Source organism: Salvelinus sp. IW2-2015, linkage group LG13, assembly GCF_002910315.2.
Source record: "Salvelinus sp. IW2-2015 linkage group LG13, ASM291031v2, whole genome shotgun sequence".
Classification (NCBI taxonomy): domain Eukaryota; kingdom Metazoa; phylum Chordata; class Actinopteri; order Salmoniformes; family Salmonidae; genus Salvelinus; species Salvelinus sp. IW2-2015.
In genome coordinates, this window is record NC_036853.1 from 6,026,004 (window position 1) to 6,034,349 (window position 8,346).

Below are 8,346 nucleotides of genomic sequence, written 5' to 3' on the forward strand. Positions count from 1 at the left end.
CTGGCGCTATACAGCTACATCAACTGAAATTATACAAGACGTGTGCTACAGAGTCTCAGTAATAGCGCTTGTGTATAAACCAGGAAGAGTCTTATAAGTAACTACTCGAAGGACAAATGTTCGATTCCCCCCCCTCCCCCAGAAAATAAAAAAGAAAGTGTTACCTGTCTGTGGCTGTGTATGGCATCTCAAATGGCACCCTTTTGTCTTTATAGTGCACTACCTTTGACCAGGTTCAATAGAGCTCTAGTCAAAAGTAGTGCACTACCTTTGACCAGGTTCAATAGAGCTCTAGTCAAAGTAGTGGCACTACCTTTGACCAGGTTCAATAGACTCTAGTCAAAAGTAGTGCACATACCTTTGACCAGACCAATAGAGCTCTAGTCAAAAGTAGTGCACTACCTTTGACCAGGACCAATAGAGCCTCTAGTCAAAAGTAGTGCACTACCTTGACCAGGGCCAATAGAGCTCTAGTCAAAAGTAGTGCACTACCTTTGACCAGGAGCCAATAGAGCTTAGTAAAAGTAGTGCACTACCTTTGACCAGCGCATAGAGCTCTAAGTCAAAAGTAGTGCACTACCTTTACCGGGCCAATAGAGCTCTAGTAAAAGTAGTGCACTACCTTTGACCAGGGCCAATAGAGCTTCTAGTCAAAAGTAGTTGCACTACCTGTTGACCAGGGACAATAGAGCCTCTAGTCAAAAGTAGTGCCACTACCTTGACCAGGCATGAAGAGACCCCTGGTGGCATGTCTTGTGGAGTATGTATGGGTGTGTGAAGAGACCCCTGGTGGCATGTCTTGTGGGGTATGTATGGGTGTGTGAGCTGAATGTTATTTTGATTTATGCAGACAATCTGTAATTTTCGTCACAGTAATATTCCTCATAAAAAACTAGAAGAGAAGCAGTACATCTCTCATCAACCCTCAACCAGGAAAGACTAGCATGTTGTTGAGGATATTAGGTCTGGATGTGCAATGGTCACACCCTTTATGTACAACTCCAGTTGAGGTTTAGGTCTTATTAGAGAATGTTTTGAACTAAATATAATTATTTAAGTTGTAGATGTATTTAAGACCAGTTTATTATTAATCAACCATTCTGGTACTGACTGTAACTCCTTATTTGGGTGCTGACATGTAGAGTGTGGAATCATCCTCATACATAGTCATTCTAGCTTCATGTAAGACCAGTGGCAAATCATTTGCAAAAATAGAGAAGAGTTAACGGACCAAGGAAAGTGCCCTGAGGGACACCTGACCAAAGAGTTTTAATTATAAACCAAGATAGGCCAGAGCCTGTCATTTCCAATGGGAGCAAATTAATCAGAGTGAGCAGAACAACCAAGGAGGTGGGCAGAGCCAAGCGCGAGTGAGTGAGATCCTATTGGCGTGCGTTCAAGCATTTATTTGCATATTTCTGTTAGGGAACGCCTGCTCTGTGATGTGCGAGTGTGCAATAATTCAAAATCACCCTTTCACTCAAATTATTTTGAAAATTTGGCAATGGGTAAAGTCTACAAAGAGCAGTCCACTCAATTTGTTACAGATTCTAGTTTTGGAAACGGAAAACTGTATGGAGATCAAATGTTTAATCTATGAGAAAATTAGCAGAATGTCAGCCAAATTCCATCTCGCTCCATCTTCTCCCACTGCTGGCCARTGGGCTTCCTCTCATCACCATATTTGGTAGTGAGTGGAAACACCAACCGGATGCYTCACATTTCTACATCTGGTGAAGTCTGTGACCGCACTGTACATATCTGATGTTAGAGAAGCTTCCGCTGAAGAACACTCTGGGTTCTATTGGATAAATACATCTCCAACCATGTGATGGCAGGTGATCTAAAGCCACAACAAGTAACAATAACAATGTCTGATCAATAACATCAAAGGCTACACTGGAATCTAACAATACAGCTCCAACTATCATCTTACTAGACATTTCYTTTAACCAATCATCAGTCATCTGAGTCAGTACAGTACAAGTTGATTGCCCTTCTCTATATGCATGCTGAGACTTAAGTACTTAACTTGTTCTCTGAAAAAAATAGCATTGTATTTGGTCAAACACAATCCTCTCCATCAGTTTACTAAGAGCAGGCAGCCAACTGATTGGACGGCGGTTAGAGCCAGCAAAGTGTGTTTTACTATTAGGCAGTGGAATTMCTTTAGCTTCCCTGCACGCCATGTAAGTCCGAGATGATACTAAGTATTTTTGTATGTTATYTTGAGTTGACTGTGTGGTGTCTTTTGTAACAGTGGCAAGCCCTTTGAGATTAGCATGATACAGTACCAATCAGCTCCAAGGAGACTAAGACTGGAGGCTGCATCTGTCTCTGTTTCTTCACGCTCCTCCCCACCACACTGTAGCTGCCCTAGCCTGGTCCCAGATCTGTTTGTGCTGTCTTAGCAACTGGTCAGTGTCTATTCATGTATTGGCTCCTACCGGTTGGCAGGATAGCACAAATAGATTTGGGACCAGGCTACAGGCAACAGACTACCCCTCATTCTGTAAATTATTTATAGTACACGAAGGTCTCCGACATGGCACATAAAAATCACGTTGAACCAAATTGAAGGTATGTGTTGAAATTGTCTTCTAGCCTAACCTTACAATAAACTAACTATGAGTTTAATAGAATAACAGAGACAGAGAGACCTAAAGTGTTTTGATGTTGTTACATCTATTTTCTCTTGATACCTCAATCTCCCTAATAACCACCTCTCCTCTCCTCTCCTCTCCTCTCCTCTCCTCTCCTCTCCTCTCGTCTCCTACCTTTCCCTCTCCTCTCCTCTCCTCTCCTCTCCTCTCCTCTCCTCTCTCTCCTCTCCTCTCTCTCCTCTCCTCTCCTCTCCTCTCCTCTCCTCTCCTCTCCTCTCCTCTCCTCTGCTTCCTCATGGATCAGGTTTTGTGATCAGCCTCCTACAGGACCTACAGCTGGCACAGACAGACAGACAGACAGACAGACAGACAGCACAGACAGACAGACAGACAGACAGACAGACAGACAGACAACAGACAGACAGAGCAGACAGACAGACAGACAGACAGACAGACAGACAGACAGACAGACAGACAGACAGACAGACAGACAGACAGAACAGACAGACAGACAGACAAAAAAGGGCAGACAAAAAGGGCAGACAAAACAGGAAAGAAGGGCAGCAGGAAGCAGCAGGCAGGCAGACAGACGAGCAAAAAGACAGGCAGGCAAGCAAGCAGACAGACAGACAGACACCCACAGACCTTTCGCATTACCATTGGGAGACACAGATACAGTTTAGTGTGGATTACCTGGATTACTGCACGCCGACAGTCGCCCCATACGGACTGGAACCTGCTTCCTATGAACAATGGAACAGATGCCTTTACAAATGTTTTAAGGGTTACTCCTTTTGATTGGATCCTGTTCATATTACTTTTCATTGCCTTTTCTTTTTGTCCTTTTTTTCCAATTTCTGTTTTTCTTTTTCTTTTCTGTTTTACGTTGGAGTTCCAGCGACTTTTTATAAATTAACCCATTGGACACCGCTGGTTCTCCTGTTCTCGAAAAGGTAAGAATGGAATTATTGTTATTTATACAACGGGTGGGTCTAATCCTGAATGCTGATAGGTTAAAAYCAGTGAATAAATTCATCCTTATTTGAATATTTTGGTAACCCGTTGTATAAAAATCTATAATTCCTTAAGTGCACCACAGTGACAGTGGACTGTTTATCTTGTCTTTCATATTACATCCTGGCATGTCTTTTATTTTTATTTTGGGGTATTTTACCCCTCCTTTTTCTCCCCAGTTTCAATCTTATCTCATCGCTGCAACTCCCCAACGAGCTCGGGAGAGACAAAGGTGGAGTCATGTGTCCTCCAGAARCATGACCCGCCTAACCGCGCTCCTTAACACCCGCCAGCTTWACACCGAATCCAGCCGCACCAATGTGTCGGAGGAAACACCGTTCAACTGRCGATCGAGGTCAGCCTGCAGGCACYCGGACCGCCACAAGGAGTCGCTAGAGTGTGATGAGCCAAGTAAAGCCTCCCAGGCCAAATCCTCCCCTAACCCGGACGACGCTSGCCCAATTGTGCAACATCCTATGGGACTCCAGGCCACGGCCGGTTGTGGCACAGCCCAGGATATGAACCCGTGTCTATAGTAACGCCTTAGACCGCTGCGCCATTCGGGAGGCTAAATCCTGGCATTTCTTGATCACATCCTCCTGTTTGTACATATGAGAAGTACATTAGAGCCATTAGCAGAATCAACATTTGATTAGCAGAATCAACATTTGATTAGCAGAATCAACAGGTGAACTAAGAATCAGAATCAACTTGTTGAACTTGTTGAACTTGTTGAACTAAGCCTTGGTATCCCGTACGGGGGRAAAAACGYTGMGTAAAATGTATTTCAAATACAKGTAGATACATTTCCATCTTTGCTCAAATGCATACAAAGCCCGACAGTATTCCAGAAATGCATGGCTATAACATCTAGTCTACAGGACGGCCAAAGTGGATCCTAATTCGGCTTCTTAAATGATTCTTTAGGTATTGATCAGTGGAGAATTTTTTGGGGGGCCACAAAGCCAAAACTTTGGCACTGGTATAATTTTGATTGTGAATGTTGAGTAAAAAAATAAAGAAGAAAGTTTGATTTCATCTAATTTTAACATTCTGTCATAAAGAGCAAATATTCAACTTCATAAAAAAAGCGAGTTTTTCATCTAAAGAGGTTTAAAAAGATTTTCAGCTTAATTTRATAATGAAAAATWGTGYACTAGGCTGCTTTTATAATTGTTTTATTTTAGTTCGTATCGATTTAAACAAAATGATTACGCTCCGTGTTTTTAAAGTGTAGGTCTACCTCTACTTCCAACGAGTGATACTATACAGCCCTACAGTGGACGGTTACCAGTGGTATGGTGCATTCGTAACCAAGTGGGAAGTGGGAATTCTCCACATCTGTGAAAAATATGCCCCTCCAACTGGTAATTACTAGTTAAATCAGCCATGTATCGCCACAGGGGGAATGGAAGCATGTTGTATGCAGCAGGGACGGGGCAAGTGAATGTAAGATTCACACACAACAAAATAAATGACATTGTTAATACATTTCTAGCCTGTCTAACAGGGTTAAAGGGTTGATGTGTTATGCTCAACCCACTCAGTTTTTACCCACAAAACACCAGAATTGACTATTAGATGTTAATGTTTCTTTTGAAAGAAATATATATATATAAATAAAGTTTTACCGTATTGAAATAAGAGTCAAGTTCACGTAACAGGGTTGAATCACTAATCACATTAAATACATAATAATCTACATAAATAACTTTGTCTAAGATACAAAATAACTCGGGCTTTACAATGATGGTGAAACTTGGAGAAATGTTTTGGGGGGGGGTTTAGTGGGTTAAAATCTTCCTAGAAGTCACAGAGGGTACACGGAGGGAAATCGTCAAAATGCAGAAATCGCTCCGCAAATTCCTGGTTGCCAAAATTCGAATAGTTTGCCAAATTTCACTTTATGTGAACACAAGCAAGTGTAGAGAATCCTYGTACCATCTAAACCGTAATAAAATATATTTATTTTCAAAAACAAACAAAATATTGGATACTGAACAAAAAGGAAAATCAGTCAAAATTCATAAGGCCCTAATCTATAGATTTCACATGACTGGGCAGGGGCGCAGCCTGGGAGGGCATAGGCCCACCCACTGGGGAGCCAGGCACAGACAATCAGAATTMGTTTTTCCCACAAAAGGGCTTTATTACAGACAGAAATACTCCTCAGTTTCATCAGCTGTCCGGGTACCCGTTCAATGGCCATTAAATATTTTGTCTTGCCTATTCACCCTCTGGATGGCATACATACACAATCCATGTCTCAAGGCTTAAAAATCCTTCTCCTGCCCTTTCCTGCAATCAAATTACCTAGTGGCCTCATGGGTGGAATGTTATTCATATTTTTCACAATTTCATAATTAATATTAAAAAATGACACCGAAAATCCAGTATTTCTACGTCGAAACAATTTAGTTATATTTCAGTCTTCTGTGATGTATATAAAGTGTAATCTTTGGATGTAAACTCAAAATGTAATACATTTCTCTATATCAGAATTGGTCCAGGTGTCTTCTCTTCTTTAAGCCCATATCCATGTGTGTGAGGTGTTTACTTTTGTTTCAAAATAGATTTGTTAAAGACTACCAGGAAACACTCTGTGTGATCCTGATTTATCTCACAGCAGTAAAAAGTTAACCTGTCTCCTCTCCTTCATCTACACTGATTGAAGTGGATTTAACAAGTGACATCAATAAGGGATCATAGCTTTCACCTGGATTCACCTGGTCAGTCTATGTCATGGAAAGAGCAGGTGTTCTTAATGTTTTGCACACTCAGTGTATATATATATATATATATATATATATATATATATATAAGTACTGAGGGAACTAATGTACACGTATTTATTGTTACAGATGCGATCACCATGGCGACAGGTAAAGTGTTTAAGATCATATGTGTTGACCACCAGAACAACCTGCTGTTTTACTTCATCGATCACTACTGGACTGGATAGTACTTCATCAATCACTAATGGACTGGATAGTAAAGACTGTCATTGAAGAGGAACCAAGAACTGACCAGATGGTGAGTCCATGTTTCTATTGTGTAAATATGTCATGTACAGCCTCCCTCCCTCTGTCTGTTACTTTCTCGTTCTTCCTCTCTCTTTCCATCTGTAGTCTACAGTACAGTTGGTCTGTATGACTACAGTACAGTTGGTCTGTATGACTACAGTACAGTTGGCCTGTATGACTACAGTACAGTTGGTCTGTATGTTATTTTGAGTGTAAAGATGACACAGACAGTCATTGAGTGTAAGATGACACAGCCAGTTATTGAGTGTAAAGATGACACAGCCAGTTATTGAGTGTAAAGATGACACAGCCAGTTTATTGAGTGTAAAGATGAACACGCCAGTTATTGAGTGTAAAGATGACACAGACAGTCATTGAGTGTAAAGATGACACAGCCAGTCATTGAGTGTAAAGATGACACAGCCAGTTATTGAGTGTAAAGATGACAGTTATTGAGTGTAAAGATGACACAGCAGTCATTGAGTGTAAAGATGACACAGCCAGTTATTGAGTGTAAAGATGACACAGCCAGTTATTGAGTGTAAAGATGACACAGCCAGTTATTGAGTGTAAAGATGACACAGCCAGTATTGAGTGTAAAGATGACACAGCCAGTTATTGAGTGTAAAGATGACACAGCCAGTTATTGAGTGTAAAGATGACACAGCCAGTTATTGAGTGTAAAGATGACACAGCCAGTTATTGAGTGTAAAGATGACACAGCCAGTTATTGAGTGTAAAGATGACACAGCCAGTTATTGAGTGTAAAGATGACACAGCCAGTTATTGAGTGTAAAGATGACACAGCCAGTTATGAGTGTAAAGATGACACAGCCGTTATTGAGTGTAAAGATGACACAGACCAGTTATTGAGTGTAAAAGATGACACAGCCAGTTATTGAGTGTAAAGATGACACAGCCAGTTATTGAGTGTAAGATGACACAGCCAGTTATTGAGTGTAAGATGACACAGCCAATTATTGAGTGTAAAGATGACACAGCCAGTTATTGAGTGTAAAGATGACACAGCCAGTTATTGAGTGTAAAGATGACACAGCCAATTATTGAGTGTAAAGATGACACAACCAGTTATTGAGTTAAAGATGACACAGACAGTTATTGAGTGTAAGGGGGCAATTACTTTTTTCACACAGGGAGATTGGGTATTGTATAGCTTCGTGAAATGAATGAAATAAGTATGTAATTGTGTGTTTATTTGTTCACTCGGGCTCCCTTTATATAATATTAGGTTTTGGTTGAAGATCTGATAACATTCAGTATCAGAAATATGTAAAGTAGAGAAGATTAGAAAGGAGGCAATTCCCAGAGACTCAAAGCAACTTTGCTGGTACAAGGTGTGTGTACAGTGTAAATCCTTGGCTCTGAATGGTTCTTTCTGTGTGTTGTGACTCTCACCGTGTGGGGCTCTGAATGGTTCTATCTGTGTGTTATGACTCTCACCGTGTGGGATTAGGAAAGATTCACGGAGAGCAAGGCTAACATACAGCTCCATTAAGCTTGATCCTACAGTACAGCCCCTTGACTCCATTAGCCAGCTGATCCTACAGTACAGCCCCTTGACTCCATTAACCAGCTGATCCTACAGTACAGCCCCTTACTCCATTAACCAGCTGATCCTACAGTACAGCCCCTTGACTCCATTAACCAGCTGATCCTACAGTACAGCCCCTTGACTCCAATTAACG

The 8,346-nt window shown here is 41.2% G+C and overlaps 1 pseudogene; it reads left to right on the forward strand.

The window, feature by feature from the left end:
- The first annotated feature begins 6,595 nt into the window (after positions 1-6,595).
- LOC111971667 (protein mono-ADP-ribosyltransferase PARP6-like) overlaps positions 6,596-8,346 on the forward strand; it is a 26,523-nt pseudogene continuing 24,772 nt past the window's right edge.